Here is a 24,219-nt window from a genome sequence, read left to right as displayed (position 1 = left end):
GATCCAGAGTAGATGATGGAGTTATGTATGTTTAGCTCTATTTTATGCATTAAAATAAAACAAAACAGGATTTTACCCACTTTTGCAAGGATAACTTGAGGATTTTTTTGTCCTGTGATGAACTGATGCCCTATCCACAGCTGATTCCTGACTTTTCTTCAAAGCTTTCTGGGTGAACGTCAGCCCCTTGCAACCTTGAATTGGATTATGTGGGATTTAGTATGTACTGCTGTCATATTATGAGGTTTATTTCAGTAAAGTGTGTGTTCTGTTTTTTGGTGCCTGAGACAACAACTCTCATCTCTTTGCATTTTTGACATCTTAATTTCATTACTGCCTTTAAACCTCTGCTCCATCAAGAGCAAGCTTTTCTACCTTCACGTTCACACAAGATGATGGGCTATGGGAATCTTTAGGGGCTCTTCAAGTCCAGCACTGTGGGCTTTCATGATTTCTTGTCTTGGAAATGGTGAACAATAAATGCTTGTTACGAGGCAAAGTCCTTCTGCCGCATTGGCAGCTGGGCCTCCTCCTTATTATTAGCATCTGCTGGCTGTTGCTGATAACTCACACAGAGAGCTAAATACGCACGGAGGAAGCTTGGTGTGTGATGAATCCTCTAATCAGGTGACTGGCTGACAGTAGAAGCCCAGGCATTTTTCTTTTGGCCCTCTCACGCTCACAGAATGACAGTTGCAGCTTCATCACTTGTGTCGACAGCTGGCTTGGCAGTGCATTTTCAAAAGAGAGACTAAAGATGTGCCCGTCAGGGCACTCTCAGAGCTGTTACATTTGTTGTATAAAAAATGTGCGTGCTGCATAAAACATAATGATGTCTTGAGTCCACAGTGCAAATCTGTTTAGTGACCCATCTTATATAAAAATACATTTCCCTGTTTTACTTCACAGTGCTTAAACTCCTTGGAAGAGTATTGATGACTAAAATAACTCATAGGTAATGTTATATTGACTTGGTCAGTGTTCAGGGTGGAGGGGGTTAGTTTACTTTGTTCTAGCTGGGTACATGAAGAGATTATGACAGTTAAACAGTAAAGAAATGAAAGTCGACAAGGCAAACACTAAGTACACTTTTTGTATTGCACTGTATGTGCTAGTCTTTTTGGACTAGGCAGCCCTACCAAATCTACACTGAATCACATTTGGGTATTGTTTCCATCCATTGGGACTGCTATCTTTTTTTTCCTCTTCTCATGGGCTACCTTCTTTCATTACCTACATTTGTTTCTTTCTCCTAGTTTACAAACGATCTACAAAGAATGGCCATTTGCAGATTGTTTAAGGTTTTACTTCTTGGTGGGCTCATGAAGGCAGGAAATGTGGTGTAGTGGTTAGGGCTTTGGACCTAAAACCCTGAGGTTGGGGATTCAAATCCTGCAACTGACACTGTGTGATGATGAGCAAGTCACTTGACCTGCCCTGTGATCCACTTGGAAAAGCTAAAAAGATGTGTAACCAATTGTGTCAAAAATGTTGTAAGTCGTCTTGGATTAAGGTGTCAGCCAAATAAGTAAATGTCAATATGAAGCCCCACTGTCTCCTGGGTTCTAGTACACCCTTAATCCTATTAATTAATTTACCTGGGCTGCCTGATCATTTTACATAAGAAAGGGTTCCAGCGTTTCCCCTTTGGACCTCCCTATTACTATCTACCAAAAACCAAAATGGCTCACATATTAGTGCTATTAATGCTATAAGTGATACAGACAGTTGGCTAAGGCATGACAGAGAGCATGGATTTGTGGACACAGGACTGGCCAACAGTCCATAAGCAATTTATACAGTTTTAGGTGCAATCCCTTTGGTAAACTGAGCATATAAACACTTAACGTCTATGGCACAGGCACGCTATGAAACCTGACCTAACCTGACCTGAACTGTTGAAATGCTATCACCTCCCACAACTTGGGATGCTAAATGATCACTCCTGCAGCGACCTTAAACCACAATTGCACCCCAAACTCAGATATTAAATATGTTATCTGCTTAAGGCAAATATTACACTTTCTATGCATAATATTTCACAGCATTAAAGATTTGGAGGCACTGACTAAATTAAATGAAACCACTGGCCCAAGAAAGGCAAGGTCCTGGAAAATATTCTTCCCTGATCTTATACTTCATCATTGTCTATCACTTGAAATGAAAATGACACACAACAATGTTATTTGTGACACATTAGATGGTTGACTGGGTTAGTTCTCAAGCCATAGGTCTTGGGACTGTTTTGGGCAGGATGTTCCATTTGTGATTGGCTTTCAGAAATATGGGTTCTTCATCCTCTCATTTCATTGTTTTTGTTTGCCTGTCTTATTGGAGAAAAGTCTCAAAGTTAACTGTTGCTTCATAAGTCATGCATCCTCACGGGGAACTATCAATGGATACGATCTTACAGCTAGTATTATTAATAAGAACTTTTGAAACATAGGCCTTTATAATATTTTTTGAACAGGATACCCTGCCCACCTCAAATTCAAACACTCTCTTTGATGGAATTAGTGCATCAGTCCTCAAAACAGATATAGAGAATGTTCCAGAGGCAACACTAATGGAAACTCCTGATAGTTTTCATTTGACAGCAACGGGTAATTCCACTCTTGCTACCACAAACATGATGGGCTACTAGGTTTGCTTCCTTCACAAGGTCAAGGTTTTCAAAACTCCATTGTGAAGGTGATACTTGAGCAGCTGATGCATAGTTAAATTGCCTCCTTGATGTTTTCCTTTTGGGACATTAGCTACTGATGAACGGAAGGTGATCAATAAGTTACAGAGTCTTTTTTTTCTGACATTATCAGAGTCTTGGTTACAGTCAGGATTTTCAATATTGAAAATGATCATTACATTTATTATTATGTTAGTTTGTCCAAATATTTTTGAACCCCCAAAAGTAGGGGGGCCATGTTTAAAAATGTCTGCCATTCCTAAACAGCTCATACAATATTTTTGTTAAACCCCTTAAATTAAAGGTAAAAGTCTAGACTTCAAGCACATAATGATTGCTTTATTTCAAGTCCATTATGGTGGTGTACAGAGCCAAAATTATGAAAAGTTTGTCACTGTCCAATTACTTATGGACCTGACTGTATTTTCTGGTCATCTACATCATAGTGAAATATACATGTAGTTCACAGCTCACTCCATTACTGTGAGATTTCCCTTTTCTGGCTTTATACCGTTCCTTTTAGATAATTAACCTTCTCATTCTATAAAGAAACCCTTCCACTGAGTTTGGTGACATATAGCCGTTAAGAAAGGCCATTTGTGAGATTTTATCATGTAAAATGTTTTGTAACTTGTAATGAGACACATTACACTTTTTTCTAATTTAAGTCCTGTTAGCTGCATAATGCAACTTTTTTTGGGCAATGACTGCTTTTTGAAACTACACATGATAGGTAAACCATCGATCTCTGTGAACCATCAAAATCTATTTTTGTTGAATGATCATTCTTTGGACTCTGTCGTAGTCATAGGGAAAAAGATCATTAAAACTAAATTAAAAATCCTACTGAAGCAAATTATTATTCAGTTTTCAGAGTCAAATCCTTCTTTTTCAATTAGACATTTTGCTTCCTAGTTTTTGTACTCAAATTCAACATGACACTGCATTTTGTGTATATTACTTGTCTTTGCATTTGGAACACTTTGTATAAATAGAAATTAGAGTGAACACTACAGAGAGTGCTGAATTTCTGTAGCCTGCGTTTGCATCCCACCCACAGCTCTTTAACTTCCAGCATTTCCCTGGTGTTGCTTCCTTTAGTCCATGAGCAAGGTCGCCAATGACGTTAATGCACTCAGGAGATCCACTCAGCCCTTGCTGACAAACGTAGAGGTAATTTTTTTTATTCATTCACAGCCTTGAATGAATGGAGCACGTTAAGATGTTCAAAACTGAATTTCAAATGCCAGTTTAAAATACGTATTCAACAGAATTTTAAAGGATTCAGCAGAATTGCAGTTCATAACATAATTGGGAAATGACGTTGCTCAGGCCAGAAACCTATGCAGGAAATCCATTCTCAGCAAAATTTTCATGCAACAATGCTGGAAAAATAGTTAAGTCAAAATATGATGAATGGGAGTTGCAGATAGGAGAGTAACGGGGTAATCAGGCAGATTAAATAAACTGGTGATTTAAATATCAATAGAGTTATTTTTCAAGTCTACCTCAAACCTAAGTAAATGCCAATGAAGATCTTCCTTAAGTGGAGTACTGTAATTTGGCCAACAGGCTTCCATTTAACCTGAGTGAGCCAGTATTATCTCCAGCCATCAACATCCTGAGAGCAGAATTCAAGTCTGCAGAATGACATTGTGGTACATCTGCTATGAGACTTTTCCAGACCAGGGGCCTCACGTATAAATGGTGCGTATGCACAAAAATGTTGTGTACTCCTGTTTCCACACTCAAATCACAATAAAACCTAAACTTGGCTTAAAGCCACGCACATTTTCACGGTAGGTCAAATCCTGGTTTAGGCAAGTTCTCCACTCGGTTTTGCAAACTGGTGGAACCCAGCGTCAAAGCTTTTTTAGATCCACATCACTGACGTGGCTTTATCATATACACTGAAATTAACCACATTTTGTTTATTAGTTTAAGGCATCTGATTGACATTAACCTGTAATAATATAATGGTCCATGGAATGGCCAAACTACTTCAAATAACATAGCTGCTTTAGCGTTGTTACTTTCACTGCACTTCTTTCAGCTGCTCCCGTTAGGGGTTACCACAGCGGATCATCTTTTTCTATATTACTCTCACTGCACCACTCTGAGTATTTATATCACTGTATCTGAGTATTATCGGAATACAGCATCTAGCAAATGCTGCCTCAGCCATGCTGCCTATTTGAACTGCTCTCATGCAACAAACGCTTCAGAGCCTTTCCTGTACTGACCTCGCAGTTCAGGAACAGTTTCATCCCAAGAACTATAAACACAATCAATCAGTCCATCAAGTGCTCCTTGTAGAACTGTTTGTACTTAAAAGTACAATTACCTCACTGTAAACTTGCGATACAGTTATAATATTGCACAACCTGAACCACTTTATAAAGCGCGTATTTACAAATGATGAAAATATCATTTTTTTGAAGATGAAATGCAGCAAAATATGTTTATTATATTATACAGATAAAACTTTAACTTCATTTAAATAATCTAAATTGTTAATAATTAAACATGTGAGGACACGGTGTCACAGCGCTAGCAAGGAGCTGGCGCTCCTTGACGGATTGCTCCTGCCTTGCGCTGTATTCTTCCTGGGGCTGGCATGACACTGGAAGGATAGATGGATAGAATAATTAAACATGTACTACGAAGATATTTCAGTGTTCCTTAAAAGTTTTGAAGAATCGGCATTCTCAGCTTACAGATGGCTTAACGTCTATTACAGAGATGATTGAGTGGCGATTGGGTATTTGGAGAAAGAAAAGGAAGGACAGGAATTGGAGGTTAGTACGTTTGAGAGAGACAGTACTGCTGCAATAAATTATTTCATCGAAGGTCATGCACAGTGGACCGGGCGCTAGCTTATCACTGTCACTGCGCCGCCGTGTTCCCATGTTTAATACATGCTTTAATTCCTATCATCATGAAAATGATACCAAGTATACATCTCAGTATTTTAATTATTCAGAGAGCTGTAATATCACATATGTAATGGTTTCTGTGTCCTGTCAGAGGAAGAGAAAGCCCGTTTAAGAAGTACGTAGTGATTCACACACCTAGAGCGCATAGAAGAACACATACAAAACAAAGCATTTAACGTGCTACTTTAGTTACGATAGGATTTGAGAAACTAGTAAATTAAATGATTTTAAGATGAAGTTTATGATGGTCTATTTTAATGACAAAATAAACTGCGTGATTAAAATGGAAATTTTGAGATTAAAGTTGACATTTCGAGCTTTTTTCCCAACTGTGTCCCTATTTTTTTTTCTTTTGTCTGTACCCTAATAAACTTTCATATAACACTCAGACCGTGGGCTACAACTCGTCTTCACAGCGACTTTGATATCTGACAACTTCTTTTTTATTTCGGCACTGTGTGACTTTGTGAACTTGAGCTTTCGAGTTTCTCCAACACTCTATGTCACTCGATCAACTTCCTCTTGTTGTTTATACCACTGTTTAATCCAACAAATAGTTTTTCCTTGCTTCCACTTGGTATTTGCTGAAATTTTTCTATTTCCCCCTGTGCTTTTGCCTTTGACTTTTCACAGAACGCTAAGCTTAAGGGCTATTTATATTGATTTGCATATTTAAAGAGGCATAATTCTGGGAGGAGTTTGGGGAGTGGCAGAAGGCACGTGCACATGTGTTACTTTTCACACTGACCGGGATTTATGGCGCGGAAGAACGTGGAAGCTGGTGAACCCACAGATTTTTGCATCTGGATTTTTTTGTGTGTATGAACATTTCCACTTTTGTCCGTGTGTTAGTGTGAATTCTACACACAGCGTTATGCATGAGGCCCCAAGAATGTGATTCTGAAATCAATGTTTTGAGTCAAGGCATACTTTAATAGTTTTCATATTTTATAAGCGGATTCTGTCACATTTTGGTTGTTTATGGGCAACACCATTTTCTGTCTCTGATCATTATGAAAGCAGCCCATGTTGTTAGGGGCATGTCCTCAGAAGTCGTGACCACCAGTAACCAGGGGCCTCATGTATAAACGGTGCACATGCACAAAAATGTTGTGTACACACAAAAATGTTGTGTACACCCTTTTCCACGCTCACACTGCAATGTATGAAAACTAAACTTGGTGTAAAGCCACACACATTTTCACGCCAGCTCAATCCTTTGCGTACGCACATTCTCTTCTCAGTTTTGCGAACTGGTGGCACCAAGCATTAAAGCAGTGCTGCTGTTCTTTTGTGGTTTCCCTTTTTTAGATTCACATCCCTGACACGGCTTTATCAAATACACTGAAATTAACCTCATATCGTTTATTAGTTTAAGGCCTCTGATTGTAATCAACCCGTAACCATATAATGGTGCACGGAATTGCCAAACTATTCCAAATACCATTGCTGCTTTAGCATTGTCACTTTCAGTGCACCACTCAGAGTATTTACCCCACTGTATCTGAGTATGGAATCACAGCTCTACAGCAGCTGATCGGAAGTAGGATTATTGGAATACAGCATTTAGCACACGCTGCTTCAGCCATGCGCACAGTCTATTTCAACTTCTTCCATACAGTATGGCAAACGCTTTTCCTGTAGGAACCTTGCACTTCAGAAACAGTTTCATCCCAAGAGTTCTAAAGGCACTCAATCAATCCATCAAGTGCTCCTGGTAGAACGGTTTGTACTTATAAGTACAATTACCTCACTGTAAACTTGCGATACGGTTATAATATTGCACAATCTGAGACACTTTATAAAGCGCGTATTTATATATAATGCTGACTAGCTTCTAAGCCGATTTAGATTTCCAAGTGCTATCTTCTTGGAGCTCTTGATATCATTTTTAAGATAAAATGCAGTAAAGCATGTTTATTACATTATACAGATCCATTTTAAACTTCATTATAAATTTTAAACTTCATTTAAATAATATATATTGTTAATAATTAAACATGTGAGAGAGTTTTATACTCTATGTTGTGATCTTGCCTCTTCTTAAACTTTAAAAAGGTCCAGGTGGCAGAAAGAAAAGCCAGACCTGTATTAACTTAAAGCTTTGTATCCACATAATAGGCATCATTACTTCATCACTCAAGAGCCAGGCTTTCAGCTTATACAGGCCCAGGAAAGGGGCATTGATTTTAAAGACTGGAATAACTTGAACGGGACCAAGGAAAAAAAACTTCTGGCACAAGTAAACAAAGCATGTTTCCTAATATTTTAGTAATTATTAAAATATTTCATAAGGATAAAATACAGAAAATAGGGACAGGAGTAAAACAAAGTATACCAAATAAATAAATAAATAAAGGCAAACAAATCCAAATTCAATAAATTAGAAAAAAAACCTCAATTAATGAGCAGGGGTCAAGTCCAAAAAAATCCAATAACAAAATGAAAAACAGAGACCACAAGACAAGTAACACTCTCTGTGCTGAAGCAGCCTTATTATCAGTTGCTTCTCCTTAAATACTGCTGGGGGTGGTCCCCCAATCAAGTGGCCCACCCTGTGTGTTGTGAATTCCTGACTTTATTAACATATTTTGGCTTCTGTTATTTTTTGTCATTATTTTTCTGGACTATTGTCCAGATTTTTGAATATTGGTGTTTGAAATATTTAATCATTATGAATTCATGTTATGGCACAAATAAAATTAATTATTACATGCTTTTACTTTTCTGCGATGCCATTAGGTACATCAGCATTTTGTGAACAGATGCAGTGTTTGCTGGGTTACATCGAGTGCTATTATTTGGTCAAATGTTTATAAGTTGGTGACTTACTACATTCCATGTGCAAGTTTTATTATTGTAATTGTAATTTAAAGTGTTTCAAGTTATGGATTTTTCTGGTTAGGACTGTGTCCTGACTTTGATTTTGATACAGTTTTGGCTTGGTTTTTCTGGCTTTGATTACTCTTGTTTCCCAACCTTTGTTTCATCATTTGATCCGTTATTTATTCTTTTGCCCTTGTAGTCTGCTGTTTTCCACATCTTGTCAGAACACCTTGAGGCTCTGCATGAAGGAGACAGGGCAGAGAACACCTACATACATTACCATAATACAAAAAAGCACAATAACTGAAGATCAACACAATATTAAATAATAAAACATAGAAAGAGTAAAAAGAAACACAACCAGGACTTGTCACCACTGTGCACCAAGTGCAACCTTGTGACAGACTTGAAATAAAATATTGGATATGAGATAGACAGATACTGTGAAAAAAGCGTTTTCAGTATGGCATGGGTTTCAAAATACAGAAACAAGCAACCCATTTTCTGCTATTGCAGCAAGCAGTACAATCCAAAGAAAATCAGAAATACCACATGTGGCTTTCCAATTAAAGTAGAGGAGGTAGTGTTGTCATGTAGGCATCTTCTTTATCCACTTTTTCTAGTAAAACTAAACAGTCAATATCATGATTTAAAGTTATTAGCAATGGTGCCATTGTGTGTTTATGTGGCCATTCTGTTGGTGTAACTGTGTAAAATGATTATGACAGATTGCATCTGCTAACTCCTTTAACTTGTTTTCAGAAACATAAAGAATGAATACTGCCAAAAATAAAAGTAAAAAAGAAAGATAGCTGGAAAGAATACCAATTTAGAAAAAGACAGAGAAACAATGTGTTTTCCTAATTTGGTTCTTTGCTCAATCTTAATATCAAAAAGCTGTGTCTCAATTTTCCTTTATTGTTTCTGAGCTTTACGTGCTCAGCCATGCTTTTTATTTTAGCAATTGCTTGTCAGCCTCAATGTCCTTATTAAAAAAAGAGCAAACCTTTATTCATTCTTTCACTTCAGTGGATGGAAATTTTGTGCTTGGTTGGTGCCCAAATGAAGTGGTTAGTGAAGTTGCTTTATAACGAGGCATTGATTTATAAATATGGGAGAGGGAGTTGATGTAGACATGACAAGCAGGTATCAAGGAATAAAGGAGCAGATTAGCGCACAAGGGGAAATCTGGCTTTTTACAGAAGCTCTTTAAATAAATAAAAAATATAAACACAATAGAACGAGTAAAAGGTAGCAAAACTAAAAAGAAGGAAAACTTCTGACTTTGTGGTCCCAGTCAAAGTGAGATTAAGTACATACTGTATCTCACCGTTGGTATAAAGGAGCCCCAGTAGTGTTTCTTGAGAAACTTCTGCTGAATGATTTGCAAGTGGGAAGTCCTCTGTGTCAGTGTATCAGAGAGAGGATGTGCAACATTGTTTATAATGACAGTGAGTTTTTTTTTTTTTAATTCTCTCCTTCGCTAATACCTCCAGTGGGTCAAGTATGTGTCTCATAACTGAGCCTGCCCTTTTAACCAGATTGTTCACTCGGTGGGCCTCTCTTGAAGTGATGTTGCCAGCCCAGCTCTCCACAATCTAGAAAATTGCACTGGCCAACACAGAGTTGTAGAAGATGTGAAGGATAGCACTTCCCACATTAAAGGAATGCAGTCTCCTAAGGAAAAAGAACCTGCGCTGCCCTTTCTTATAATGTTCCTCTGTGTCCTGAGACCAGTCTAACCTGAGATTGATGTGGACCCCCAAGTAGTTGTGGGAGGACACCACCTCAACATTCACTCCTTGAATAGTGACCAAACATAGAGGCTCTTTGGTACAGTGAAAGTCAATGACCAGTTCCTTGATTTTGCTGATGTTAAGTTGCAGACAAACTTCTCCTCCCAACTCCTGTATTCTGTTTCATTCCTCATATCAATACACTGCATAAGTGCAGAATCATCTGAGAATTTCTGTAAGTGAGATGACTTGGTGTTATATTTGTAGTTGGAGGTGCATAAAATGAAATGAAAAGGAGACAGCACTGTTTCTTGTGGTGCTCCAGTGTTGTTCACATTTGTATCATAGACATAGTCTTTGAGCTTCGCAAAATGCAATCTGCCCAACAGATAGTCCATTTTCCAGGACACCACAGACTCATCTACCTGCATATCTCAGAACTTGCCCCTTAACAGGGATAGCTGGATGGTGGTGAAGGCACAGTAGAGATTGAAAAATCAAAATCCTCACAGTGTTGCCAGCTTTGTCCTGGTGAGAACAAAACTGGAGGAGCAGATGAATAATTCCATCCTCCACTCCGATATTTCTTTGTTTTTAATTTTCTTGCTTTATAGTCATTCTGGTGTGTGTTCAGATCAAAGTGTGTGAATTTATTTATGCATTTATTTATTTAAAGAACCTCTGTAAAAAGCCAAATTTCCCCCTAGGGACAAATAAAGTTCTATCTATCTATCTATCTATCTATCTATCTATCTATCTATCTATCTATCTATCTATCTATCTATCTATCTAATCTTTGTCCAATAGGCAAACTGCAGTGAGTCCAGGTGGTCTACCACAACAGAACCCATACAGTTCAGGTCCAGTCTCTCAAAAGTCTTCATGACATCAATGCTACTGCTCTGTAGTCATTAGATGAAGAGATGCCTGCCTTCTTTGGAACAGAAACAATGCAGGATATCAATAGACAAGTAAAGGTTAAGCAAAAAATAATGAAGTAAAAGCTAAGGCAGGAATTATACACAAAAAAGGCCTAGAAATAAACAAATTTTGTAAATTTTGGGAGGCCTATACCTAAAGAAGTATAAAAATCAAAGAGTTAGACACATAATGACTGCTCTGGGCACCATTCTCCTTAAATACTGTTGCAATCACTATACTCACATCTCTGTCTTCTTTTTGCATACTCCTCCCTTCCATCAGCACCTGCCAGTAGCCATTACAGAAATCCACGGTAGAGAAAATGAAAGCTCCATTCAGCAACTGCAAAATGTCATGTACCATGGGGTATGTATTGTGATGGGGCTTTATATTTAAACACATATGGTCTATACAGAAGTGGAATGACTGCATCTTTTTTTTGACAAAGACCACTTGGAGCAGCCTGTGATATGAAAATGGCTTCAATGTGTGGTCAGTGCAAATGTTTTTTAGCATTTTCTTTAATTATTGCTTTTATAAGCACAACGCAGGGACATCAGTGGTGTTTACATAGGAAAACCCTCAAGCCCATCCCAACTTCTTGGTCTACACTTACAGCCATTGTTGTAACTAAGGCAAATATGTACAGTGCTGAGTATAGGAAAAATAAAAACACACATACATTCAATTCAATCCTTGTTTTCCTGGTCCGGATTGACAACAATACTTTGTATCGCACATCACGTACAAAAGTATGCCCACAACAGTCTGGAAGAACACAGTTCCTGTAAGTTAACTGAAACAATGAATGATTGCCAGCTAGACCTTAGAATACAGAAGACAGAGTGCCAGAATACTATTCAAAAATGCAGAAGAACCTAAATTATTTCACCATTGTGAATTTTGGCAAAACCGTTTAAGTATAATTCCAAGTAGTAACCAGGGACAAAAATCTTTCTTGTACTTTGGGATATGACCTGGAGATGCAGTGAGGTTTTCCTGATATTTGGCTGATAATTAGCTGTGTTTGAGATTGTGGAGTAAGATGAAGTGAATGTGAATTATTTTTCTTCTGAATGAATCATATGGTCCTTTAAACTTGTGCAACCTGGAATTGAATATAATTAACAAAGGAAATCTCATCTTCAGGAAAGTGTCATATGCTGAGCCTGGTTGACATACTTACCATTTTCAGATGGTGATCCTTTTTCAGGTACATGAAATTCTTTCGCATGAAAAAAAGGTCAGACGGACTCACCAGTTATAAGGCAGAACAAACACCATTGAGATTTTATGTAGTCCTTTTACACCATAGCAATTACAACCCCAAGTCAGAAAAAGTTTCAGACAGTATGAACCCAAAATATTTCATGTTTTGTCTGGTCGACTTAATTTCATTTGGTAATATACATCCATTCCTTCATTTCGTGCCTCCAACACATTCCATAAAAAGTTGGGGCAGGGGCAAATTAGGGACAGTAAAGAGGTAAAATAATTTTAAAAATGATGTGACTTCAAACAGGTGATGTAAACAGGTGATTGTAATTATGATTTGATACAAGAATAGTATCCACAAAAGGCTGAGTGTTTGAAGATGGGCCAAGGATTTCCAGTTTGTCAACCAATGCATCAGAAAATTATTGAAATGTTTAAAAACAATGATCCTCAAAGAAGGGTTGGAAGGGATTTACAAATTTATGTCTCTACAATGTATAATATCATTAAATGATTCAAGGAATCTGGAGGAATTTCAGTGCATAAAGAGCAAAAGCGCAAGACTAAGCTGAACACCTCTGATCTCTAATCCCTCAGAACTGATATAACCGCATGGGCAAGGGATTACTTTGGCAACCCTTTGCCAAGCACTGCAATAGAGTTACATTCACAAGTGCCACTTAATACTTTACTGTGCTAAAAAAGGCCTTAGATCGACTGTGTCCAGAAGCAGCATTGACTTCTCTGGGAGTGGAAGTGGAAGTGTGTATTGTGGTCAGACAAATCAGTATTTCAGATCTTTTTTGAAAGAAATGGATGCTGCGTGCTCTGGACTAAAGACAAAAAGGACCACCCAGACTATTATTAGCAAGTCCAAAAGCCAAGGTCTGTCATGGTACGGGATTATGTCAGTGCCCTCAGAAAAGGTAATTTATACTTCTGTGATGGCAGCATTAATGCAGAAAAGTACATTAAGATTTTAAAGCAACTTATGTTGCCTTCAAGACAACATCTTTTCCAGGGACACCCATGCATTTTTTAACAAAATAATGCAAAACCACATTCTGCACACATTACAAAGGCATGGCTGTGGATGAAGACGGTATGGGTACTGGACTGGCCTACCTGCAGTACTGACCTGTTCCCAATAGAGAATGTGTGGAGAATTTTGAAAAGAAAAATGCAACAATTACAACCCTGTACTATTGCACACCTTAAGATGTGTTTACATGAAGAATGCGACAAAGTAACATCTAAAATGCTTCATCACTTGGTATCCTTAGTGCAAAAACATTTTTGAAGTGTTATGAGAAGTAATGGTAATTTTACAAAGTGGTGACTCTACCGTCCCTAGTGTTTTGGATTGTGCTGCATGTATGAAATTCAGGAATGGATGTTGATTAACAAATGAAATGAAGTGAACCAGACACAATATGAAATATCTTGGGTTCATACTGTCTGCAATTCAATAAAAGTAAAAGTAAATTTAAGAATCAGGGCTTTTTATTTTATTTGCATTTTCCATACAGTCTCAACATTTTCTGATTTGGGGTTGTAATAAACAGACAAGAATTGGATAACAACTGATTGATTGACCTTCACTGGCTATAGTGTGGCTAAACGTCTGGGCAACACAATTACGCACCACAGCAACAGCTTCATAAAAAGTCCACTGAGGAATAATAATTTTGAATGAGTTTTTGTTACTTTGTCAGAGTTTATATGATGTCTGCATGGGTCAAATTTTTGTCAAGAACAATCAGCATTAAAGGAGGGTATTTGAAGTTACTTAGAGGTTTATGGCGCTACAAAAACAGCTGGTAAAGAAAGGAAGATCAAAAGTCTTAAACTAGGTAAAGCAATGTTAAAGGATAAATTCTGTATTTTTTAAATCTTTGATTTTTTTTCACCATCATAGTATATATTAATTTGCCAAATAAAAATGCATTCAAAAATGAAACATATTTTATACATTTTAAAAAATAACTAGCCGACTGTTACATTTTATAATGAAGCAAATGAGTATGGGGGTCCCAATGTGAACAAAAAGCTTTAATACTTACCAAATATTGATTTAAATAAATATGGAGTCTGGGTTTCTAAGGTATGCTTGTGACAACAAAACTAAGTCATGAGTCATGAGTCAGGAATGACAGCTGTGTGCTACCACTCCATATATGCCAAAACATCTATACTGAACCTACTAAACTTCAACCTGTTTAAAATTAAATGTATGCCTATAACGTCTTTTCAGTTCTTATCACTTGATTACATGTTATGTGCATGCTCAGTCTTCCTCTCACTAGACCACCAAAGCACTCACGTGCATTATCACAGTGGCAGCTGCAGGCAATATCTTTGTGAAATAATGAAATAAGCTTTGGTATATTGTAAGAATGTGAATTAATGTTAAGTGTGACTTTACAGTTATTGTGGTCTAGTTGTCTACAAAACAGAGACAGCAATTCACATCTGGGCATCAACATTCAATAATGTCAATAATGGCGCTTAGCAATGAATTTCCAATTTGATTCTACATTCCTAGTCCTAAAAAGTTGTAGATGACTGTGACGTGAAGTGCACTGCTGGTTTCCTTTTAAAATGGCTGAATCTCACAAAAACATTTTGCTTTTGGCCTGTTTTCCTTCTTAAAACAACATGGATATGTTGTTTTGCAGTATTTGTGCAATAACAAGTTGCGAATCAATAACTAATAACATTTTTAGCTTGAAAAATTGACTAGTTTTAAAGCTTTTTTTCACGTTGGGACCCCAGTACACTTTAGCTCCATGATAAAATGCAAAAGCAGCTAGTTATTTTTTAAAATTTATAAAATATCCTTCACTTTAATGTGTAAAATTTAAATATACCATGATTATGAAGAAATAACTAATTTAAAAAATACAGGACTTACCCTTTAAACTACAGTAACATTATATAAAAAACTCAGGAATATCTGTTCTAGTGCAAAGCCATAGTCATTGTTAGGCAGTGCCCACTCAACTGAAACTGAACGATTGACTTGGCCTTATCCTCATATGTACTACAATACTGGTAGAAAATCTCTGGAGCTAAAGGAGCACTCGATTCATTGTCCAATTTACTTTGTGGAAGGTGCAAATCAGATTTGTCTGCTTTCTTGATGTAATCTTCAGAAGGTCAAGTGAAGTTTAATGCAACTGCTTCTCATTCTCATCAGTCGTCAAAGTAAAGACCCAAGGCATGTCTCGATTTACAGCAAAGCGTAAAGAGTTTCTTAAGAATGATTTACTGAGCTGGTGCAATATTTATTATGCTATCATATTTGTAAGGTACATATTGCCAAGATCACAAGCATAATGACTAGATATGCACATTGTAAAAGCTTTTTCACCCACAAAATCTAGCTTGCCCTGTAGCTAGGCAATTATTTTGCATCTCGCTCTGTGTTAGCTCTCCAACTGCGCAAATTATTCATCTTTCATAATTTAAGAGCAGCAAATAAGATTACATTGAGCACCACTGGGCATCTGGCTATTTAGTTGCTGCTTTTTATACCCCACAAATAAGGGTAAATAAAAAACAGCAGCAGAACAGGGTGACCTCGAAAATGTCTTTCCCACAGTAACATAAAGTAAAAATCGCAAGTAAAGCTCTTTGGGGTGAGAGAACTTTACAGCTACAGTGATAGAATGTATATCAGACATGGCTACATGACACAAGTTAATCAGAGGTGACAGGATTGGCATTGCAGTGTAAGCATCCAGGATTACTCCTTTTGTCACTTCTGATGCTGCTAGAATAGGCTCTGATCCACTACAACCCTGGATTTTGTGAGTCAGGTCTGAAAATATCCTGTTGTGTTCTGCTTTTATAAACTATTGATCTCACATTTACTAAACACTTTTTTGAAATTTCAATTTTAAGGTTCAAGATCCTAGTCAAATAGTTTAATACAGTGTGCAGGAACAACAGACATCTAGGTAGACATATAAAACCTTACCTTTGTTATTAGTTGGTAAAACTTTATTATACATTGTGAATATTTGGACTACTTAAACATCCATCTATTTTCTAACCTGTATATCCAGTTAAGGGTGTCTTACCCAAAAATAATGGACAAATCCTGCTGACAGCCTTAAAGCAGAATAAGGTTGAAACTGTCTTTCCCTGTTTGGGTTTATGCCACTATGCCTGTCACAACAGCCTCAGCTGATGCTCATTTTCAAAGCTGAAACTGGTGAAATCAAAACTATGCAACAGCTGGGGCAAGGAGAGGCTTTCTGACCTCCTCCTCCTATCCATTGAAAAGACATAACTATAGACCAATCTAAAGTTGTTGACAAATTCAAACAGATGCGTCTATGAGGAAACTTTTGTTATAAATCTAGAAACAGCTTACAAAATGAACAGAAAAGCAAAAGAAATTATTATTATTACTTTTACTATTCACTATTACTATTATGTTGGGTATGTAACAATTTGCTTTACATTTTGTAAGTTTATATTTTTTTTTGTTAGAAACACGATTATAAGTTTTATCAATTTAGTATCAAAATCTTTGCATTAGCTCATTAATATTCATTCCAAACACTGGCTACTACAATGACTAGAATGACCGGTTAGTAGTAAAATTACATTATAGTCCAAGAAAATGTTTTAGTATAGAATTGATTTAAATTTCCAGAATGTGCCTAAGAGTTTTGCTCCGCCCCTCTATAAATTCCTGCACGCTACTGATTAGATCACATTTTAAATGAACACTACGCATCCTGCAAACTTGAGGGGAAACTTTAATCAGGTGCATCCTATAAACATCAGTAGTCTGACTAGGCAACCCCCTTGGAGAAAAGTAGTGGACCTTTGCAGTCTCTCTGACATTTTATCCTTCTCTGCTCTTAAAAACTGTTGCTAGCTGTCTTACTTTTTAAGATTAGACATAACATAAGAGCATGCAGTGGTTCTGTACTTCATCCACGCACCTACAAATCATCAGGAACTGATTCACACACTCATTTTAAAAAGTTACAAGGTTTATAGGATGTCAGTTGACTTTGAGATTTCTCTAATATCCATCCAACTATTAATTAATTTTCTTCCAAGCTTAATCTTAAATCTTGAAAAATGTACTCTATATGTATAAAAAGATTGCCTAAATCTTGCAACGATTTCATGCAACGCTCATTTTTCTTCAAAACTGTTCGTTATATACTATACATTTATATGTTACTTTTTTGTCTTCATTAGGAGAATACAATGATACTCTCATGTCAATTCAATTCAATTTAATGTGAATTCATAAAAAGAAAATACATTATATGTATCTGCTCTGCTAAGAACAGTAATGGTTGAATAGTATGTTAGCAGTCGACAAACCACATAGGTGACGTAATGGTAGCGCTGCTATCTCACAGTAAGGAGATTGTGATGCTATCTCACAGTAAGGAGATGGAGAGTTTGCTTCCCAGGTCCTTCCTGTGTGAAATACTGTAAAAAGGGGGTGTTTTTCTTTCATTTAATAAAAAATTCAACCATGAATCGATAGTGAGTAAAGTGAGCTATCGGCAGGGGGTGGGCATACCCCTAGTGTTGTTATGCACTATAGAAGATCTAATGTTTTTAAGTTTTTAAGTACGCTGCTTAAAAAAATTAAGGAAACACTTAATCATCACAGTCTAAAACCAAGTCAATTAAACTTCAGGGATACCAATCTGTCCAGCTAGGAAGAATAAGTGATTGTGAATCATCTTCACAAACTTGGTGCAAGTAAAAGTAACAATGGGTTCACTGGAGAGGCAACAGCAAAACAGCCCCCAAAAAAGGAATGGTTTTGCAGGTGGTAGCCACAGACAATTGCTCTCTTCTTATCCTTCCTGACTGATTCTTCTCTAGTTTTGTGTTTTGCTATTGTCCTTGTTACTACTGGTAGCATGAAGCAGTACCTGCAGTTGATTTAGGTTGTACTGGTAGTCCTTGCCCTTGAGGATGGCACATCCATACATGCCGTTACAAGAGACAGGCCATTCCCTTAACTTTTGGAGTAGTATATATTTTAGACACTGTAAGAACAAAAGCAAGAAAGCTCATGAAGTTTTAGTATTATTCCAAGATCTCAAAGCAAAGTGCAAAACAGAAAATAAGCTAGAGTAATCTTTTTCAGACACATGTCGAGATTTGACTACCTCAGGATTGCAGATAAACAGTTTTAAGAGCTGGGAAATAGAAGAGATGGCCAGTAACCAGATGTGACATCATCAGTGGTAGGTCTGCCAATCATCCTTTCTGTAGAAGGAAAGAGAGAAGAGGTATTAAGTGACAATGCCATCCTCTGGTTCAGAGTGTAATTGCAGTCAGCCAGGTCCTGAAGGTTGTCACCTATTCACGTGTGTGTGACAACACCAGATACAGAGACGAAAGGGGTCATTTCATTTTAGCTTTACCATTTAGTTGTTTTAGTCTGTTCTATAAGTTTGTATTCTGTTATTATCTTTATAATCTATTGTCACACACATGCGACTAGGAAGACGTTGTGTGGACCAAGCAAAGGTAATTCCACGCCAGGCCAGGGGGTGGCAGGTGCACTAAACCTTCTCCTGGTCTGATTTAGAACAGATGATGTCACTTCCGGTTCCAGTGCCAAGAAGAATATCACTTCCGGTTCCGGCGCCTAGGAGAGTATCACTTCCGGCACCTACTCTGACTACTGAAGAACATCACTTCCGGTTCCCTTACGTCTCTTCCTGTCCTTTCCCTTAAAACCACCATCTTGACAAACCATCGACAGTTCTGTTTTGGACTCGGTATTCATACAAGAATCTTTTGCAGCCAGGAATAATATACGGGTGGCTGCCCCAAACCTTTTTAAGTGTGTCGAGTCTATTCCTTTTACAGTGGCGTAGTCCGCAAGATGGTCACATCCTGGAGAGAACGTAAGTCAGAACAAAACAAAGACTCGACACACTACACCCAACGCAAGAAAAGTCAGATGGGTAAGTACCGCTCCCGAATTGCCGAGTGGGGGTCGGTCGGGGCATGTGAGGGAAAGCTTGAGTATGCTTCGACCCATCATCCTGTTAAAGGTCCAGGGAAGAGTAGAAACAAGAACCACAGGATAGAGCCTGGTGCATCTGGGAACACATCGAGGACTTATTATGGTCTCTTGAGTATAGGGACTGCCCCTAAATATCCCACAAAAGGCAAGCCTTTTGATAAAGGTGGGAAAAACCCAGGCTGGCAGGTGGAAAACCTAATGGCCTGGACCTATAAACCTGCTAATGCAGTGAAAAAGCAGGCAGTGGTTTTATGGGCTTAGGTGGTTACAACCATACAAACAACCGAGCCATCAAATAGCGGAGCAGGTGGCCTGCGCTTTGTTGCTCCGTGCCCTGTCTGGAAAAAACGCCCAGCCAGCCTGGGGCTTTACTGATATTGTCTCGCTAGCCAAGGCAATAGAAAACCTCAAGGCAGAAACCAGCTTGGGAGTATCAGAACGAGACTTGTGTAAACCCGGGCGTACTTGCGTCCCTAATATCTTGGAGCTACAATGTGAAGCGTACTCGAGTGGAACCTGGGACGCGTCGGCCGGCTCTGCGAAGTGACAACGGGGTCTGCAGAGTGATAGGGGGGGAGGCGCAGTGTTTGCTCACTAACCCTCTGGCCTTTACACATACGGGAGAAGTGTTATTTAATGGAATTAACGCTATAACTTTATTTGATTCCGACAGTAACATTTCTATTGTTGCTCGCCATCTGGTACTACCGCGACAATGGTTAAAGATTAAAACCCGCATAACCTGCATTCATGGGGATCTCCAGAATTATAAATCCGCCAAATGTTATATACAGTATGTCAGGACGGCATATTAGAAAAGTTGACGGTGGAGGTGATGGATAATCCTCCCTTCCCCGTGATATTAGGCAGAGATTAAAAGCGGTAGTACAGACGCTTCTTCCCCAAGATCGATAGGTCTAGTCACTGACACGAAATCAGCGCCCTCAACTTCTTCCACACCGTGTTTACAGCCGGCTGGAGAGCAGAGTTTGGCCTCTGGTAATGACGGGGAAACACCCGGGAACGTCTCAGCCAAATACGTAATCCTCAAACTGATGGTCTTGTAAAGAGGTTCAATCAAACTCTCAAATGTTACATAAGGTAGTCAACGAGGACAGAAGGAACTGGGATCAGCTCCGCCCCCTCATCCTTTTTGCATATCGGGAAGTCCCAAAAGCCTCCACGGGGTTGTCACCTTTTGAATTACTATATGGACAACAACCCCGGGGCATATTAGACATTTTAAAAGAAGGCTGGGAGGAAGAGGCCCTCCCATCAACAAATATATTGGAATATATCACACAATTACACAATAGATTTGAAAAGATCAGACCTATATTGAAAACACATATGGAAAAGGCACAAGCAGCCCAGGTCCGATGCTATAACCGTGGTACGTCTCTTCGGGAGTTCCGCCCAGGATGTCTAGTCATGGTTTTAGTTAATACCTCACATTATAAATTACTGGCTCATTGGCAAGGCCCTCTATGAAATTAAGGAGAGGAAGGGACTGGTCGATTATTTGGTGAAACAACCAAATCATTGTCCCAGCGAGCAGATTTATCATGTCAATCTGCTGAAACCGTGGAAGGACAGGAATCTCGAGCCCTCCTCCGGACAGCCCCGCTCTCTCTTTGCTCATAAATTAAACCTCAATTTTGGAGATAATCTGACTCGCCAACAACGACAGGAGCTCGAAGTAGTTATCCTATCTGTCCGTGAGGTGGTAAGTGAAAATCCAGGACAGACCTCTAATTGCACTTGACATTGTGACAAAACCTGGGGTTATAGTTCGAGAACGCCCGTACAGAATTCCCGAGGCAAAAAATGCTGAAGTGGAGCTGGAGATCAGACGAATGCTGGACCTTGGTGTGATTGAGGAAGGTTATAGTCCCTGGTCCAGTCCTATTATCATGGTCAATAAGCCTGATGGAAGTTGGAGGTTCTGCAATGACTTCCGTCGGCTTAACCAAGTCTCCCAATTCGATGCCTATCTGATGTCGCGAGTGGACGACCTCCTCGAGCGGCTAAGTAATGCTAAATTATTGACTACTATTGACTACTTTAGATATGACTAAGGGATACTGGCAGGTTCCCTTAACGGACTCCGCTAAGGAAAAGACAGCGTTTAGCACCCCTAGCGGGCACTGGCAGTATTGTGTTCTCCCATTTGGATTACATGGGGCACCTGCGACATTCCAACGTCTGGTGGACAAAGTGCTCCGTCCTTATAATTCATATAGTGCTGCCTACTTGGATGACGTTTTCATCTATTCCAACACATGGGAGGAACACTTACAGCAGGTTCGACCCGTATTGCGGTCACTAGCAAAAGTCGGTCTTCATATTAATCCGAAAAAATGCTACTTTGGGTTGGTCGAAGCCAAATATTTAGGCTATCTAGTGGGCCGGGGTATGGTGAGGCCACAGTGTTCTAAAATAGATGCCATTTTGAATTGGCCCCGTCCAATAAACAAGAGGCAGATTCAGGCGTTTCTCGGCTTAGCGGGTTGCTATTGTTGGTTTGTACCCCATTTTTCTGAGAGAGCAACGCCCTTGACAAACCTCACAAAGAAGGAGAGATCTAATCACGTGGTATGGGATGAGACATCAGAGGCTGCATTCAGTGACATGAAAATGGCCCTTACATCAGCTCCTATATTGAAAGCGCCTGACCTTTCTATGCCTTTCATCCTCCAGATGGACGCTTCGGACACAGGTCTTGGAGCCGTGCTGAGCCAATGTCAATGGAGTTGAACACCCCATTATGTAACTGAGCCGGAAACTGCTGGATCGTGAAACCAGGTATGCGGCAGTGGAGCGGGAAGCTTTGGCTATTAAATGGCCGATTACTCAGCTGAGATATTACCTCTTGGGGCATGAATTCACTCTTGTGACAGACCATGCGCCATTACAGTGGATGGCCTTGCATAGAGAGTCCAATCCATGCGTCACGAGGTGGTTTTTAGATCTACAGCCTTATAAGTATTCGGTCATTTGTCGCCATGGTGTACTACAAGCCAATGCCAATGCCCTTTCTTGATGCCACGACTTCTTGGACAGGTACACCCAACCCGATGGGTCTGGGCTAAGGGAGGGGGGGCATGTCACACATGTGCGACTAGGAAGACATTGTATGGACCAAGCAAAGGTAATTCCACGCCAGGCCAGGGGGTAGTGGGATACACTAAACCTTCTCCTGTTATCTCTAAAGACCAGCCGCGGGAAAATCTGTCTGATTTGGAACAGATGGTGTCACTTCCGGTTCCGGCTCCCAGAAGAATATCACTTCCGGTTCCGGCGCCTAGAAGATTATCACTTCTGGCACCTACACTGACTACTGAAGAACATCACTTCCAGTTCCCTTACGTCACTTCCTGTCCTATCCATTAAAATCGCCATCTTGACAAACCATCGACAGTTCTGTTTCGGACTCGGTATAGAGAACATCTCTGTATTCATACAAGAATCTTTTGCAGCCAGGAATAATATATGGGTGGCTGCCCCAAACCTTTTTAAGTATGTCGAGTCTATTCCTTTTACACTATAAAAATAAAATGGTAAGTTGTTTGTTTGTGTATTTGTTTGCCAGTCACAAAAATCAGCTAAACCGATTTTCATGGCATTTTGCATGCTGTTGTTCCAACTGAAAATATGGGATGTAAGGCATATCAGGAAGAGTAGTCATAATGGAGGGGGCAACCCAAAAACCAGATGTGACTCAGGAACTATAATTCCCATGAGGAGTCAGGAGTCTGCTGGGTCTGATTGGAGAAGCTGGTCATCAGCATACGCAACGTTTTTACTACAGCCAAAGAGTAATCTTGTCTAACACAACAGGTAAAGTGTGTATTTTCTTTTCAAATAATTTCAATAATTGTTATTAGTGTAAGTCATTAAGTATTTGTATGTTTTTTGTTTTTCTGCATTCCATTTTAGTTGTTTGATTTTTGCGCCATTTTGAGCACCATTTTTTTCCATAGCAATGGCTGCTATGTTTGATTCAGGACAATGTTAGGACAACTGCCTATGTTGCCTAGAGGTGCATCCTCAGAGATAGTGACCTGAGGGTAATCAACAGGACATGATAAATGGTCAGCTAAATGTGTTTTTTGTCATCTGAGTTGCAGATAGAAAACCCTCTATTCAAAATGAGATTTTGCTCAATCTGTTTTATTCTGTTACTCCTACTCTAAACTTGTGCTTACAAATATTTTGACCTTGAATTTTGTCACTCATTTTTGGCATGTTGATTGTACTTGTTGATCTCCCAGGTTTTGACCGTGTTTCTGTCCTTCTCCTGATCTGCTCTCAAACTCTCATCAGCTAGCTGACACCAAAAAAATGTCATTGTCTTGCAGAATTATGGATTTTGTATTAGAGTATGACATTTTGTTTGATTGTGGGTTGTGTTTAGGAATGTTGAGTTTACAAAAAAACAGTTTTTACCTGATTTATTTACACCTGGGTAACACTTTGGCTAGGTATATATAAGTTCAGTCTGGTATGTAGTTATTGAGGCTGAACATTAAGTCAACACAGGGCCATCTTGATATTCTGGTCATTTGCATTATAATTTGTATACTGTCTTTTTTTTTAACAGAACTCAACATTTCAGAGGAAGAATCTTCATCATTACATCATAAATAGTTTGTCAGAGGAAGTGAAGGCAGAATGCAGGTGTTACCTCCAAAGAATATTTCAGTCTACATGTGTTTTTCGATGAATAATAGGCCTGTCAGCCTGCATTCCTATATGTTGAAAGGGGACGCAGGTTTGCCCAGTGCCATATCAAAATGCACTATATCCCAGAAGGACTGAACTATTTGCTTTTCTTTGGAAAGCCATGCTCCCATTGCAGCCTTCTGATTT

The sequence above is a fragment of the Erpetoichthys calabaricus genome, chromosome 2, assembly GCF_900747795.2.
Source record: "Erpetoichthys calabaricus chromosome 2, fErpCal1.3, whole genome shotgun sequence".
In the NCBI taxonomy this organism is placed as follows: Eukaryota; Metazoa; Chordata; class Cladistia; order Polypteriformes; family Polypteridae; genus Erpetoichthys; species Erpetoichthys calabaricus.
Note: the sequence above shows the minus strand (reverse complement) of the source record.